The sequence below is a fragment of the Malaya genurostris genome, chromosome 1, assembly GCF_030247185.1.
Source record: "Malaya genurostris strain Urasoe2022 chromosome 1, Malgen_1.1, whole genome shotgun sequence".
NCBI classification, from domain to species: Eukaryota; Metazoa; Arthropoda; class Insecta; order Diptera; family Culicidae; genus Malaya; species Malaya genurostris.
The window spans coordinates 55,100,248-55,117,691 of NC_080570.1; the positions used below are offsets into that span (position 1 = coordinate 55,100,248).

Below are 17,444 nucleotides of genomic sequence, written 5' to 3' on the forward strand. Positions count from 1 at the left end.
GATGATGGCAGATTTTTTTTAATTATATGGTTTTAAGCTACTTACAGCAATAAATGCTGGAAGAACATAACATCCATATACCATTCGAATCAGTTCGTCGAGATCAGCAAATGCGTGTGTGACAAATAATTTCACTCAATTTTCTCTGAAAATTTCTTTTCTACAAATTCAGATTCATACGAAAAGTCGTATGCTCCAAACAAAGTTCCTGAATTATGTTTGGTTCCGACCTCTGGTTCCGGAACTACAGGATGATATATGAAACGAAATCAAAATTGTGTAACTCATTCTTCTCGTAGATGGCTGAACCGATCTAAGATTCAAATGAAATCTAAGAATCATCTAAGATTCAAATGAAAAGTTCTAAGACTCTATAAAACATCTTGTTTTTCAGTCAAATCCAACTTCCGGTTTTGGAGATACAGGGTGGTTAGTATAAAAATGTCTATTCCACATAAATTAATCAGGTTTATCGGGTTAGCAGATTTTTTCAGTTTTAGTGGTATTCAGTTGTTGATTCAGAAGGCACCTAAAAATTTAATTCGTGCTATGATTTCTTGAAGATGTCTTCACTGATTTTCAAATATTTTGAAACAAATGTAAACTATACAGCTTCTCAGGTGAATTTATCTGACTTGGGCCATACAGATTTTAGAAATCCGGTTCCAGTATAAAATCGTTTCTCAAAGCTCAATCGTTTTCTCAAAAAAAGCCTAATCAAATTTCAGAAACAAAAATTCAAATTAAAACAAAATTATATACAAAATTAATTAATTTTATACATACATACAAAAATTAATTAATTTTATCCAATTATGACTTGCGGTTCTCGAATTACATGATGATGATTGTTTTAATTTTCTAACTGTGATCGAACTATGCGAAACCACACAAACTTGTTTCAAGTGTAGAAGTTTTTCTGAATCTTACGTTCATTCTTTTCCTATAAGGACAAATAATTTCATTGCCTCCAGGGTGAAAAGCTCAACTCATGTAGTTAAATAATTATTTCCGATTCCGATGCGTTTCATACCGACTCGTATGCTTTTATTTTTACTATGTCCCTGTGTTGCTGTTTGGATTGTCAGTTTGGTTAATTATAGATCGATTGGTAAGAAGTTTCCTTCTGACCTAGCAGATTGCAGTTCAGTGAATGTCAGTTAAGTGTTTGACTGAGTTTGTGGTTTTCTGATACTACCTAGAAGACTGGTTATCATTCTTCTTATATTATCATCAAGTAACAGTGAGGGATTAAAATAGCTGCAATTTCATATCGATGCTGGTTGCATATTTTCTATAATAACCGCACAAGGCATTCCCTATTGAGCAGTTTATTCACAGAATTGACATGTTGGCAGCTGGTTTTTGTGTGTTATTATCTGTATTTTAATTAAATTCAGTTTTTCATGTCCTAACTCGATGTAGGATAGTACTAGTTTAGCTGAGCATGTTCACAGGACAAACGAATACCCGAACAAAATAGTTTTACTACTCTTGTAACCCTGCGAAATACAACAATGCTTCGTTTAAATTTGGGGGAAAAATTACAGCAATATACCCGAAAACAATAGAAGAACGACAACACTAAATGAGGTTCAAACGGATGCAGGCACAAGTTCAATACCGGATACGGGTGATCGAGCCAAGTACATCCTTAACATAGAACCTATCATTTCCAGTTATGGTGTTTTTTTGTTCTTGCTAGTCCCGCCTTGTTGGCTATAAACGTGTAATTATGAAATATTTAAAGTCTTCATTCAGTTAGTATCAATATCAATTCATTTCGCACTGTGCGTATTTCGGGTAGTTTTATTGCTCTGCATTTACTAGATTCAAGCGAGTAAGGTTCAGTTTGAAGGTTTACCGTATTAGGGGCGATTGTTTCCATCAATATTTGGCAACAGCACCTTCCTATTAAGTACATATTAGTATCACGCCCACAGACAATATCGTGTTTAGTTCGTATTCCTAATAACGCTAGCAAAATCAAAGGTAGCTAGGATTCGACCGAACCATATTCGATCGAAAAACCAATACGTCGTTATTGAGATTAAGGGCGATGATTGTATAGTAATGGATGACGAAGCGGATGTCGTAGAAGATCTGAACCCCTAAATGCATACTGTTGCTTATTGCCGATGTGTGGAGTATTAATAATGTACACAACGAAAAGACTTTCTCGGGAATATAAAAAATCATGCGCAGCAAAACAAAAAAAAAACATACATTTAAGGGTTAAGCGGCGCACAGGTTTAAGGTTTCAAAGTGTCGTGAAAAAAAATTGGATAGCGAAGAAATTCTGCGCGAAAAAAAACGGGAGCTTCAAAAAACATCTCTATAGATAGAGTTTCTGTAATTTTGTTCCAACCGAAACGGTCAACATGGAAATATTATTCAAAGAGCATTTGGAAAGGCGTCTATTCGACATTAGAAGAGAGAAAAGAGATGAAAGGCGTCTATTGTCATGTTCAACGTATCATGATTCGTCACCGCTAGTTTAGTAGGAATTGGCATAATGCCATTACTTTAAAGATGTTTTATCTGGGTACGAAGAAAATGACATTCATTGTGAATCAAAAGTGGCCAATGCTAGTTACTCAGCCACCAAGAACTACGTTCTATAGGAAAAAATTAAAATAAAATAATTAATGATAAAACATAAACTGCCAAACTGTCCTCATTCGGGCGACGACCAGAGCGTAGGTTTTAATTCAGCATATCAGTCAATATTGGTTGAATTGCTTAGAACAGAGCCCGTATCAAGACATTTCTCTGCTTGCACAGTTTTTTTTAGTTTTTCTCACCCGACTTTGAATCGAAATTAAGGAGACTACTGGTGTTGTATACCATTCGACTCAGCTCGACTATGCTGGAAAACGTCTGTGTGTATGTATGTGTATGTGTGTTTTGATGATTTTTTTATAATCGTGCAACCGATTTCAACAAGATTAGGCTTGTTTCAAATCATTGATCAGCACGGAACCACCCGCGATCCCATTTCAACCAGAATATTAGTTGATTTTCTGAATTCGATTGGTTAAAATTTGGTACAACTAATCGATTGTTGTTTTAACTAAACTGTCATTTTTGTTTTTCGATTAGCAGAAACGATGGTTGAAACAACTAATTTAACTGTTTGAAAAAAATGCTGTCAATTAGTGAGGACACATACCTTTCAATTTCAACAAATATTTTAGTTGAAATAACTGGTGTTGTTATTGAAACAAAATTCTGTTAGTTGAAAAATAAATCGGTTTTATTTGTTTTAAACATTGCAAATAGTCGAATCAACTCGAACAATGTTATTGATTTGCGAAAATAATCAAAATATACTTACTGATACACGTCATGATCTATTTGAAATAAGTTCGGTATGTTGAGATTTATGAAATAAATATCGTTGTTAAAATATAAACAGTATTTTATATTGACATGTAATATCATTAGGGCTGGGAAAACCACCGATCACTGCTGATTTCAAGTGATCTTAACCAAGGAATAAATTATCATTACGAAATCAGAACTGATTTGATCTCTAAGCGATTTTGATTTTTGTATGATCAGTCAAGTCGAGCTTGGGTACATCAACCGCTGGAAATTGGAATTTTGCGACGGCAATTCAAACGCGCCATTCAATCGCAGCGCGTTCTGTGTGTTTGAAACCCTTCGCTCCTGTTACTTTTATTAATTAAATTCATGTCAAAAAGCGTTTTATTGCTAATGCATATACATCATCGTCGGTATAAAACACCTGGAAGTAAAACAGTCTGCTAGAAGTAAATCAATGATCGAATTTGATACATAAAATTTTTGCGCATACCTACGATTACGAGATGATATTCATCAACATTGTCTAATTTGTCACCAAATATTTTTCATCTTAAACAAGGTTAACTTTATCACAACACCGCTGTTAGATAAACACTTGTTTTTTTTTTTTTTTCATAAATACGTTTATTTCTTAAGGCAGTTTACATAAGTTTTTTTTCGCCGTAGCATCACTTTTACATAATATTCTTATCCTAATTTAATTCTAACATAGTCACAACGTTTTGCATTTATTAAAACATATTCTCTTATTACTTAAATATCATCTTAGGTAACTCGTCATTAATTATGAAATCTACTTGGAAATATTTTTTGAACCAAACGATTAACTTCTATAAATTATAAAATAAGCTGTTATTTTCAGACATTTTGTTGATAATTTCATAAACTGTTTCGAGTTTGTTTGTATCATTACATTATTTTTATTCTAATTTAGCTATTGGTTGAACTCATGGACGCAGCTGGGATCAGAACTAAGTCTTGAAAGGGGCCTTTATTAAATTGAAACTCCAGTTTTCTTTATGAAATGATAAATAAGTTTCATGTATGAAAGGTCACGACAAGCAAGAATGTCTCGAACTGGGACATTGGATAGTCTACCTTGGGTACGCAAAGAATTTATTAGTTGAGATCTGACATCACGATACTCCACGCATGTCCAAACGACATGATCAATATCCCGATAACCTTCTCCGCAAGCACAATGATTAGTCTCGGAGAGCCCAATTCGAAGGAGATGTGCATCTAACGTGTAGTGATTGGACATGAGTCTGGACATCACACGAATGAAATCTCTACTCACATCCAGTCCCCTGAACCATGCCTTTGTCGATATTTTCGGAATAATTGAGTGCATCCACCGACCCAGATCATCTTTATCCCAAGAAGCTTGCCAGCTGGCAAGTGTTCTTTGGCGAGACGAGCTATAGAATTCGTTGAAAGCAATTGGTCTCTCATAAATTTCACCCTCAATAGCACCACGTTTGGCTAAAATATCGGCTCTTTCATTGCCAGGAATGGAGCAATGAGCCGGGACCTAGACTATAGTGATTAGATAATTATTGTTCAATATGTCGTTCAGGCACTGTTTTATTTTGCCCAGGAAAAACGGTTCATTTTTGCCAGCAGCGTTTGAGCGAATGGCTTCAATTGCACTCAGACTATCTGTGAAGAGGAAATAATGGTTTGGAGATAATGTGACGATTACACTCAAACTATAATGAACTGTTGCTAGCTCTGCTATATAAACAGATGCAGGTTCTTGAAGCCTAAATGAGGCCGAAACATTATTGTTGAACATACCAAACCCTGTCGCTTCTTCAATTCGCGATCCGTCCGTGTAAAACATTTTCTCAGAGTCAATATGCCTGAACTTACTTGAAAATATTTTTGGGATTTCCGTCGAACGTAGATGATCCGGGATTCCACGCACTTCGCGCTGCATGGATGTATCGAAAAATAAAGTTGAGTCAGGGACATTTAGGAGGCTGACACGGATAGGAATATATCTTGAAGGGTTGATTTCCTGTGACATATGGTTAAAATATACTGTCATGAATTTTGTTTGAGATCGAAGCTCGACTAGTCGTTCGAAATTATTAACCCTTATGCACTCGAATGGGTACCCGGGTACCTTTTCGAATTTCAAAATAAGAAATTTCTGAGTTAGGTTTAAACTAAGATTCTGCAATTCGGTCAATTCCAAGAACTAGTTGGACCATAACTTCTCATGCTTTGACTTTTCATTTTACAGTAAGGGGGGTCGAATGGGGGGGCTCAAATTTTTTTTATTACGTAAACACCCGAATGGGTACCCGGGTACCCACAAATAAAAATGCTTGTAACTAAGGCAAATTCCATCCGATTTGAATTTTTTCAGTACGGGTAAATTCAGAAATTTATCCACTTTTCGATGGCCGTGTATATTGCTGTAGTAGGTTCTTCTGGTTCCCGTTAATCCGGATTTCCGTAGAATGTTCCGACACTTGTGTTTTCCACCATAAATGTCATTTACTAATTTGAAACTTTTCCAAACCAGCTATTTGAGAAAGGCCGTACCAAAATGAAACATATGTAGAATACACAACGCTGCCAACTGTTGCAGGACATCTCACTTATACATATTTACATCGCCTGAGGCCGAGGGGCACGCAGACCGAATTGATTACATGTTCAATTTCAAAATTTATTGTTTTTGTTACATTTTCATTACACTCCTTATATTTTTATTACCTGAAATTTACTACTGCTTTCACTAATTTTGATTGCATTTAATTACATTGCATACATAACACAAAATTTGGTATTGCGTGCTCCTCGCAATAGGCCTGAAGTACATAATAATTTTCAAACTGAAGATAAGAAAGTGAAGTATATAAGGGAACATACATAAAGTACGTCACGCGTTTAGGGGGGAGAGGTTTCAAAAATACGTGACAATACATGGTGAAAAGATTGAGAAATGCTCGACAAAGGGGGAAAGGAGTGGTAGAAAAATTCAAAATTTTATGTTACGTACATAACGGATGCCCCCTGAAATATATAAACATAACAACTCAGCATAGCACTTGATTTCATATAGCAATTCTTAGATAAGATTACAAAAATACGTGAAATCCGTGTATAAATGCCTCGATGTCGGAACTCATTTAGGATATCCGGGTTCCTGGGAACCAGGAGCACCATGTCCATCTTTATGGGTACCAATCCCAAAGAGCTTAAGTTCCTGAATCCAACAGTGCTAAAATTACTTCAATCGGTTGAAAAATGCTCAACTTACAGCGATTTAAAAAAATGGGTACCCGGGTACCCATTCGGGTGGTTAAAGGTGTTTTTTTTTTCGAGTGCACAACGGTTAATTACCATGGGATTCAGCACCTCACATCTTATTAGCAGGCGTGATGAAAGCTCCCAAAATCGATCTTTTAATGGAAGAACTCCCGCCAGAACTTCAAGACTCATTGTATGTGTCGAATGCATGCACCCTAAAGCAATTCGCAAACAACGATACTGAATTCGCTCCAGTTTGATAATATGAGAGTTTGCAGCGGAACGAAAGCAAACGCATCCATATTCCATCACTGAAAGTATCGTTGTCTGATACAATTTTATTAGATCTTCCGGATGAGCACCCCACCAAGATCCTGTTATTGTTCGAAGAAAATTTACTCTTTGTTGGCATTTTGTTATCAGAAACCTAATGTGTCCTCCCCACGTGCATTTGGAATCGAACCACACCCCGAGGTATTTAAAAGTTAAAACCTGTTGGATCATTCTTCCCATCATATGGAGCTGAAGCTGCGCGGGATCATGCTTTCTTGAAAAGACGACTAACTCTGTTTTCTCCGCAGAGAATTCGATACCAAGATGAACAGCCCAATCGGACAAGTTATCTAAGGTATCTTGCAATGGTTTATGCAGATCAATAGCTTTGGGTCCAGTAACTGAAACCACGCCATCATCTGCCAATTGTCTTAGTGTACATGGGGTTACTAGACAGCTGTCAATGTCATTTACGTAAAAATTATAGAGGAGCGGACTGAGGCATGAGCCTTGCGGGAGACCCATGTAACTATTTCTGAGTGTTGCCAAATCGCCATGTGAAAAATGCATGTGTTTCTCTGACAAAAGGTTGTGCAAATAATTATTTATAACCGCTGGGAGTCCATTTTGGTGAAGCTTGTCTGAAAGAACATCAATGGAAACTGAATCAAATGCTCCTTTAATGTCTAAAAATACAGATGCCATTTGTTGCTTTTGAGCGAAGGCAATTTGGATGTCAGACGAAAGTAATGCAAGGCAATCATTCGTCCCTTTATTTCTACGGAAGCCAAACTGAGTATCTGACCACAAACCGTTCGTCTCGACCCAAGTGTCGAGACGTCGTAGAATAATTTTTTCGAACAATTTTCTGATGCAGGACAACATCGCAATGGGTCTATATGAGTTGTGATTGGAAGCTGGTTTCCCCGGTTTTTGAATGGCGATAACTTTCACTTGTCTCCAGTCAGGTGGAACAATATTTTGCTCAAGAAACTTGTTGAACAATTCCAACAAACGTCTTTTTGCGAGGTTGGGCAGATTCTTCACCAAGTTGAATTTAATTCTGTCCAACCCTGGAGCGTTATTGTTACAAGACAAGAGTGCTATAGAAAATTCCATCATTGAAAATGGGTTATTAATAAAACCATTATTTGGAGGAGATTCCCGTATAATGCTCTGCGTAGGAACAGAATCTGGGCAAACTTTCCTAGCAAAGTCAAATATCCATCGGTTCGAGTATTCATCACTCTCATTGCCCACGTTACGATTCCTCATTCGTCTGGCCGTGTTCCAAAGAGTGCTCATTGAGGTATCTCTTGACAAACCTTCGACAAAATGTCTCCAATAGCTACATTTTTTGGCTCGAAGTATGCTCTTGTACTTGGTTTCTAAAACCATAAGTTTTTCAAAATTCTGAGGAGTTCCTCCTCTCCGTTTTAGAAACGTCTTGCAAGCATTTTGTTTTGCGAGTTTGGCCTCTGAGCACTCTTTGTCCCACCAGGGGTTGGGAGGCCTTCTGTTAGTCGTTGGCCCAGGAAAGCGTTTAGTTTGGGATTGTTCTGCTGCCTCCAGAATCGAACAAATGAGGAAGTCATATTCTTCAAGTGGAGGGAGCTCTTCCATTGAATTCAAAATACTAGAGATACTACTTTGGTATTTAATCCAGTCGATATTTTTTGTCAAATCATATGGAATACTAGCGGAAGTAGCAATGCAATTGCTACTGCTAATTGAGATGATGATTGGTAAATGATCGCTACCGTGTAAATCAGGCAGTATTTTCCAGGTGCAATCTAGTCGAATTGATGTTGAGCAAAGAGATAGATCTAATGCACTTGGGCGTGCAGGAGGTCTTGGGAGATAAACACTTGTTATCATAAATTTCTCAAATCGAATGAACACAATTTCACCAAACGCTTTAACCATCGATGTTGTTTTCATTGACATTTTGAAGCGACGCGAAAAAATTTCAACTAAAAAAGTTGTTGATTTTGCATTGCGATTGTTGTTTTGCTTTCAACTGTCTCCGGCATTTGACAGCATTCAAAACAACATATTTTTCAACTACTTGAATATATGCAAATCAAAAACCATATTGGTTGAATCAAAAAGAAATTAGTTAAATCAAAAACTGCGATATCGCAATTTTATGATCGAAGGGTTCTCCGTGAGGTTCAAAATTCAAAACGTTGTCACTCTGGTTTCATAGATATAATATTAGAATTGACATAATCGAAAAAATACCCAATATTTTCGAGGATGACTTGACCAATAACAACAAGCCTAGACTCGTTTGAAAGTTACTGTTGGGGTTCTGAAGATATAATGGGTATTGGTGACGTAACCAACAAAATGTATTTTTTTCCTTACCGCTCAATGTTCCTTGAGATAACTTAAACGGGTTCAACAAGCTGAGACTCATTTTAAAGCTATTAGAGGATCATGATCAAGTTCGAAGTTCAAATGGTTGACATTTCTGGTTTTGGAGATATAATGGTATAAGTAACGTAATCGAACAAAACACCCTTTTTCTCTGCTCAATATTCTCGGAGATGGCCTAACCGATTTCAACCAGCTTAGGTTCGTTTGGACATTACTATTATTTCATTAAACAGGTTAGAAGTTCAAATGGCTGTCATTTACGGTTCTGGAGATATGATTGTATAAGTGACGTAAACGTCAAAACTCATTACTACTCAATTGCGTTGAATATGCGAGAACCGATTTCAAACAATGCTCGTTTGAGACTAATATTGGATTGTAGATCAAGTTCTTTGATCATTTGACCGACACTTCAAGTTCCGGATGTATAATCGTATACGTGGCGTAACCGACATATAATTTTTTTCTATCTGCACAATTATTTTAGAAAGCGACTAGTAATCAAGTTCAAATGTGTTATTTCTGATACATTTGGTTTGAGAAATGTTTTCGAATATGTGACGTCAGCGCTGAAGCATACTTTTGTGGACGACCCAGATTAACCCTTATGCACTCGAATGGGTACCCGGGTACCTTTTCGAATTTCAAAATAAGAAATTTCTGAGTTAGGTTTAAACTAAGATTCTGCAATTCGGTCAATTCCAAGAACTAGTTGGACCATAACTTCTCATGCTTTGACTTTTCATTTTACAGTAAGGGGGGTCGAATGGGGGGGCTCAAATTTTTTTTATTACGTAAACACCCGAATGGGTACCCGGGTACCCACAAATAAAAATGCTTGTAACTAAGGCAAATTCCATCCGATTTGAATTTTTTCAGTACGGGTAAATTCAGAAATTTATCCACTTTTCGATGGCCGTGTATATTGCTGTAGTAGGTTCTTCTGGTTCCCGTTAATCCGGATTTCCGTAGAATGTTCCGACACTTGTGTTTTCCACCATAAATGTCATTTACTAATTTGAAACTTTTCCAAACCAGCTATTTGAGAAAGGCCGTACCAAAATGAACCTTTTGTAGAAAAATGACGTCATCTAAAGGGTAGTTGGCCTATTCTGGACTTACTCTCATAGAACGAAAAAAAGGAAATATAAATGAGAACGAAACTGTTTGGGAAGTAACTTCGTGATGTTTCGAAATGTTTGTTGCCAGAATTAAAAATTGTATTGCGTGCTCCTCGCAATAGGCCTGAAGTACATAATAATTTTCAAACTGAAGATAAGAAAGTGAAGTATATAAGGGAACATACATAAAGTACGTCACGCGTTTAGGGGGGAGAGGTTTCAAAAATACGTGACAATACATGGTGAAAAGATTGAGAAATGCTCGACAAAGGGGGAAAGGAGTGGTAGAAAAATTCAAAATTTTATGTTACGTACATAACGGATGCCCCCTGAAATATATAAACATAACAACTCAGCATAGCACTTGATTTCATATAGCAATTCTTAGATAAGATTACAAAAATACGTGAAATCCGTGTATAAATGCCTCGATGTCGGAACTCATTTAGGATATCCGGGTTCCTGGGAACCAGGAGCACCATGTCCATCTTTATGGGTACCAATCCCAAAGAGCTTAAGTTCCTGAATCCAACAGTGCTAAAATTACTTCAATCGGTTGAAAAATGCTCAACTTACAGCGATTTAAAAAAATGGGTACCCGGGTACCCATTCGGGTGGTTAAAGGTGTTTTTTTTTTCGAGTGCACAACGGTTAATCTGAACAAATTTAATCACAAATAAAACCAAATTCGTGACAGAATTATCATAATAACTACAATGTTTTAAGGGGGGCTTGATGTAATGATGCCTTTTTTTTATTTTATTTATATTTTCATAAATTTCATTAGAAAATTTATCAAAAAAAAATTTATTTGAAACTTAGATGAAAACTAGAAAGTGTATTTGGGTATAAACTATCATAACCTTTTCAATTTTTAAAACAATATTAAATTGGCATAGAAATTTCCCGTTTTGTCAGCTTCGTTCTAAGCGACTGTTTTAAATTTTCAGCACACTTAACTTTCTGGTTCCGGAACCGCGAGTAGAATCCGAATTAATTAAATTAAAGAGCAGTTAATGGAACCACAATTCCCTTTCATTTCAGTCTAAGTTTGTGAAAATCGGTGCAGCCATCTCTAAGAAAATCTGTTAAGTCTGTTTCGTTTTGAAGTTTTTTCCACTATCTCCGGTACCTCCGGAACCGGGAACTGCAAAACGGTTTAGCCGATGTCGGTGTGTTCCTGTAAGAAACTTTCATGATCTACAATTTGAAACAATTTTTTACCGATTTTGGAAGAATTTTTCCTATTTTGCATCGTCGCTCTTAATAACGGTTTGAAATTTGAAAAACACACGTTAACCTATAGCTCCGGAACCGGAAATCGGATCCGGTTTGAATTCAATAGCATTCTATGCGACTATAATTCCTTTCATTTGAGCCCAAGATTCCGAAAATTCACTAATCATTGACCACTATTTCCGGTACTTCCAGAACCGAGAACTGGGAACCGGTATAGCCGACGTTGGTTTAATTAGCGAGCAACTATAATATTCTATAAACTGAAATAGATTTGAGTCGATATTAGAAGAATTTTTCCCTCTTGTGTATCGTCGCTTTATGTGACGATTCGAAATTTTAAAAACACTTTACCCTATAATTCCGGAACCGGAAGTCGGGTCCGAATAAAATTTAAATGCGTTCTATGGGTCAAAAAACACCATTGATTTGATTCTAAGTTTGAGAAAATCGGTTAAGCGGTCGCGAAGAAAAGTAAGTTAGTTCCATTTTGAAGATTTTGACCAATCCGATGTAAGTTTGTAAAAAGCAAAGTCTTGGCATTACATTCCTTTTGTGGAATTTGGCCTTTTTGTTGCAACAGACTTCGCAACCGATTCGTAGCGTACAGAATCATTGCATGGCTAGTACTATGGATCCTACTGACACAAAGAATCCTTCCAGGTCGGGGCTCGAACATACGACAACTGGCTTGTAAGACCAGAGTCCTATGCATTGAACCGCCAACCCGGGACAATGTAAGTTTGTGTGGTCTTCAATTTACAGGACCTGTTAACTAGAGGAATAAATTTATTATTTTGTAAATAATCTACTTCTACGAAGGTAAACTTCTGAATTTGCTGCTTTTTCAATCATCACCCTGTAATTCTGGAACCGGAAGTCAGATTCATCCCAATTTTTAAAAAAAATCTATGCGAGTGCCTTTCATTTGGGTATAAGTTTATGAAAATCGGTTCAACCTTTTCGGAGAAAAGTGAGTGCATATGTGTGCAATATTTCGCACATTTTTCATTGTAATTCCGGAACCGAAAATCAAATCAATATCAAATTTAAACAATTTCTGCGGAACAATAATACATTCCATTTGATTCTAAGTTTGAGAAAATCGGTTGAGCGGTCACGAAGAAAAGTGAGTTAGTTTCATTCTGAAGATTTTGACTACTATTTCCGGTATTTCCGAAACCGACATGTCCGATGTAAGTTTGTGCGGTCTTCCATTTACAAGACCTATTGACTGGAAAAAATAGATCATTTTAACATCTACTTATATGAAGGTAAACTTTTTAATTTGCAGGTTTTTCACTCATCACCCTGTAAATCCACAACCGGAAGTCAGATTCATACAAAACTTAATTAGTTTCTGTGGGACAACAGTACCTTCATTTGAGCGTAACTTAGTTAAAATCGGTTCAGCCATCACAGAGCAAGGTGTATATTTTCGCACATACACAACGAAATTTTGCGTACTCGACGAACTGAGTCGAATGGTATATGGCACTCGGCTCTCCGGGATTCGGTTTTCATATATGAGAAAGTCATAAGCTATGGATATACTAATTTTCAATTTTAAATTAGGTATTATTTTTATTTAGACTGCTATAGTATAAATTTTATTATGTAAAAATATCAAATTGTTCCTAAGGTATGGTTGCTCAACAATATTCTATGATTCCTGTTTGTATTTGAGTTCTCTATGGAACGGCATTATTGTTTTTTTTTCAAAAGATTTTTCCATAAACTACAACTAAATTTGCAAAATTTCCATTTTTTTGTAAAATTTGTTCTCAAAGTGTTGTCCCACTTTGAACAACCATATCTCAGGAACAACGCAATATTTTTTTTTACATAAAATTTATACTTTCGCAGTCACTGATAAAGTAAAATAACTGCATAAAAATTAGACATTAGGGGATCGGGATAGCATGATGGGTAAGTCGATGCCTTTCACGTAACCCGCCTGGGTTCGATTCCCAATCCCGCACTAGCCCAGTAGTTGTTTTTTTTTATTCAAGCTCGGAATGAAGGAACGAAAAACCCCAACAAATTTGTCTTGTCTTTAGTAACTAATAATCCAACTAAAAACTTTTTTTTATTTTCAATATTTGTTATATTAAGGGGTTACACCACTGTAGAAAAAAAAGAGAAGGACTTTTTTGGGGAATTTTTTTTCGATCCAAAAAATGGAGTGATCCGAATTTTGTATAAATCACTTTTTAATATGTACCATAAGCCGGAAATATAAGCCAAGTAAATCTGGACCAATCGATTCAAAAATTTTACAGAATATTCTCGATAGTTATCCCCACAGAGGTACGTAGGGCTTTTTTAATTAATTGATTTTCTGTAAAATGGCAGCCCTTTGAAAATAAAACCGCATTTTTTATCACAAAATTGTTCATAAAACAATATTCACAATTTTCGGAGCGGAGGGAGCGTGTCATTTCGCCTAAAGCCGTTTCACCGAAAGTCGTTTCGCCGAATGCCATTTCGTCGAATAGGTCATTTCGCCGAAACGGTCATGTCACATAACTGAAGCCAAGATGCCGCCGAAGCGACGCAAGCTGAGTCGGCCGCCGACCCGCCGTCGGAAGCGGCGGCCTCTTGTGTACAAATCTGTAACCGCCTCGTTTGCCCGGTCTACTCAAAGCTTGGTTTCATTACTTCAATTACCGCTCGTTCAAACAGCACATGAACGAAAACGATGTGGCGTAGCCGCATCAGATATTTTTTCATTTACACTTAATTAACGGAAAATACGACATACATTTGTCTGGTAGATACACGTATGCAATTGCTTTGATGCTTAGCAGCTAATAGTCAAAACATTTTTTTTGGGAACTCCGTTCTGAGGATCATGAATCAATCTTTATTCAAGAGGAAATAAATAAATCTTTATTCAAGAAGTACAATTGTAGGTCAACAAAACGGGCGTTACGCTATCATCTTTCATTTTAAATCAATTCCAATTACGATTTTAAGACGATTTCAGGATTCGGCGAAATGACCCTTTCGGCGAAATGGCTTTCGGCAAAACGGCCCTTACAGGAGAAGCTTTCCTTACTAGCGATGTGTGAATGACATTTCTCTCCATTGTTTCTCCGTTTCCAAAAGTTGTGTAACTGAGTTCACAATAACTATCATACTTATGAACCGAATGTCATGAAATTTTGTCACATGACAACATGAAGAATGTCTCTATAGAACGGATTTTTTATTGGTGACGCTATCTGTCTGTCAAACTGTGTACTGATGATTGACGTTGGACTACAACAAATGGTACGAATGATGAATGTAACGTTCATCCCTGCAAAGGATAATTAGCCTCCTTTCCCTTAGGAAACCTTTGATGCTCAAACGGTGACGTTTTGACTTTGAAATAAATGGAACAAACAGGTTAACAAGCATCCTTAACATAATGGCATCATTGTTTGTGTGTACAATGAAAATTTCCCCTTGCTTAGGTAGTCAGAAGCTTGGTGTTTGACCTTTTTCCTACTGCACAAATGCTTACAATCATGGAATCTTTGACACTAGCACCGTGAAGCGTTCAAATTTGAGTAATATTTTGACAACAATTAGAATAAATCACACTCCATTTATTATCATACATGATAAATGTATATCTCTTGCTTGCTCGTCAACAACAATTTGCATCCGGGGAGCCACCCTTCCACCACCGACCTCATCAATCTTTTCGTGAAAATATTCAAAATTATAGAGAAAAACTTCCTTGCTTCATATCGTTGTTCAACCAAGCAAACGAATCAACAATCAAGATAAATATAGAATTTGTGCACAAAAAAATAAAAATATGTATATCACAACAGCTCAACTCTCCTTAGTCATCGGTGCCCTTATCAACAACCTTAGCTGAAACGGAACCGAGCACAACGGATGGAACTGTTGCGGGTTGTGGGAGGGAACAGACAGCAGCAGCGGTGTGGGGCCAGCGGTGAACACTCGAAACAATGGTTCCCCGTTGTAGCAGGCACAGCACACAGTGTTGGGTGGTTGAGACTCCGGCTCCAGCTCCAGTTGGTCTCGAATTACAATCCTGGTTGGACGCGCGGTGTTTCGAACGCGTTTAGCTCGTACATGCCGTGAACTGCTGCTGCTGCTGCTGGTGGTGGTGGTTCTTACAACGTACTGCACTTTCGGAATCTGTGGCACCAGTGCCAGTGCAACCTTTATTACGCCCCCCAAATTTGATTCAGTGTCGGGTGTCCGCCGTGTAAACATCAGAAGCCAAATATGTGCGAACCAAAACGGAAAACATCGTTGACGGGGTTGTGATGGTGGTTCGTTCGAGGTGACCCCATTGACAAACGCGTCGTTAGTCCGTGGTCCGTGCTTGACTTCCGAAACTGCTGCCGGCCAACGACATCCGTACGTACATCCGGCGAACTTTGCCACCCTCAATATCATCAATATCTTATCGGTCGATGCAGTAAATTGCGAATCGGAATGTGCATTAAGTGAAGCTGTTTGCCAGCAGTGCTTACGGGTTAGTAGATACGCTACGTTAATAAAAGGTTTCTGTGTCATGAATCATATAAAAGAAGAAGAATCTTCGGAAACTGTCATCGTTGCTTTCAGCTCGCGCCGTTGAAGCGCAAAATCGATTTTCCATTAACATAGTTGTATTGTTCGGTTACTACGCTTCCGGCGAACGGCGGGTATACGTGTTGGTAATGCATTTACTTCGTGTTCGTTCTGATGGTGCCAGTGATGGGTATGAAAATCATGTGATAGAATACATATGATGGGAGAAGTGGAATGTATGGGAAGCTTTTATCTCAGCGGGCGCAAGCATTCGGGAAACTGGGATGCACTCCTCGTTGATAGTAAAAGTTAATCAAATTCAGCTCGGCTTTCATGGTCTAATGGTTTGTGATTGTTTGGATAAAACTACGCTAATCTGATATAAATGGAATAACTAGGAAGCATGTATTTTAACAGGATCGTGTTGGTTAATGACAGTAATTATTAGTGGTATCGGTATTAGATTACGTGACACTCTCACAGAAAATCCACAAATTATTTTTTAATTGTACAGCTAATCTCATTAAAGCATCAATCGGGAAGCATTCAACAATGTATCAACCATACCGGAATCTATCCGACAATTTAAGAGTATTGTCTAGTATTCGGTTAACATCGTCTGCATACACGCGACCTGATTGCGTGGGATAGAAGCTTAAGACTTTCTAAGTATCTTGTATTTTGACTAACTTCGCCTGAACTCACGACAAGCTACTGTGAAAATGAATTTCATTTTACCGATTTTGATTGTAGTACTAGATTAGATAGAGTGAGAAATAAACTAGAATTTGATGAATTTCACGTCAAATCGAGCAATTGCAGCACCCTCTCTGATTTTAATGAAATTTTCTAGATATGTAGGCTGCAGAATGTAGCAAAATGAAACTTTTCATACTTTGTTTTTCTAAAATTTATCTACGCACTGAAGTCTTTTGTTTTATTAAAAATTTTAATCTGTCTACACTTTGCGGTGTAATGATGCTTTTTTTCATATAACCCATATTTTAATTAATATTACTAAGAGATTCTTCAAACTTTTATTTTATTCTTGAAGAAGAACAAAACAGATTGAAAGTTTTCAGTCAAGTTTATAGGAGCTCTTCGTTTTCTATTACGTTTTTGCTCTACGTGACGTTATAAACTTCAAATTCGCTGTTGTTCCGGAAGACGCATCTAAATAAAAGTCATTAGCAGTCTATGTATGTATGAGGCCATTAAAACGTTTCATTTGAGTCTAAATTTGTGAAAATAAACTCGGTGGTCTCGAAGAAAAATGATTAGTCCTTTTTTGAA

The 17,444-nt window shown here is 37.1% G+C and overlaps 1 protein-coding gene across 12 annotated transcripts in view; it reads left to right on the top strand.

The window, feature by feature from the left end:
• The window catches only part of LOC131439920 (afadin), a 225,740-nt gene that overhangs the window by 131,071 nt on the left and 77,225 nt on the right, over positions 1-17,444 (top strand). The window contains exon 1 of one of the 12 annotated variants that reach the window (XM_058611094.1): positions 15,632-16,113. The exons of the other annotated variants lie outside the window; for them this stretch is intronic. The gene's annotated coding sequence lies outside the window, so the exon portion shown is untranslated. Of the gene's footprint in view, positions 1-15,631; positions 16,114-17,444 lie in introns of those variants that run through there. 12 annotated transcript variants of the gene reach the window in all.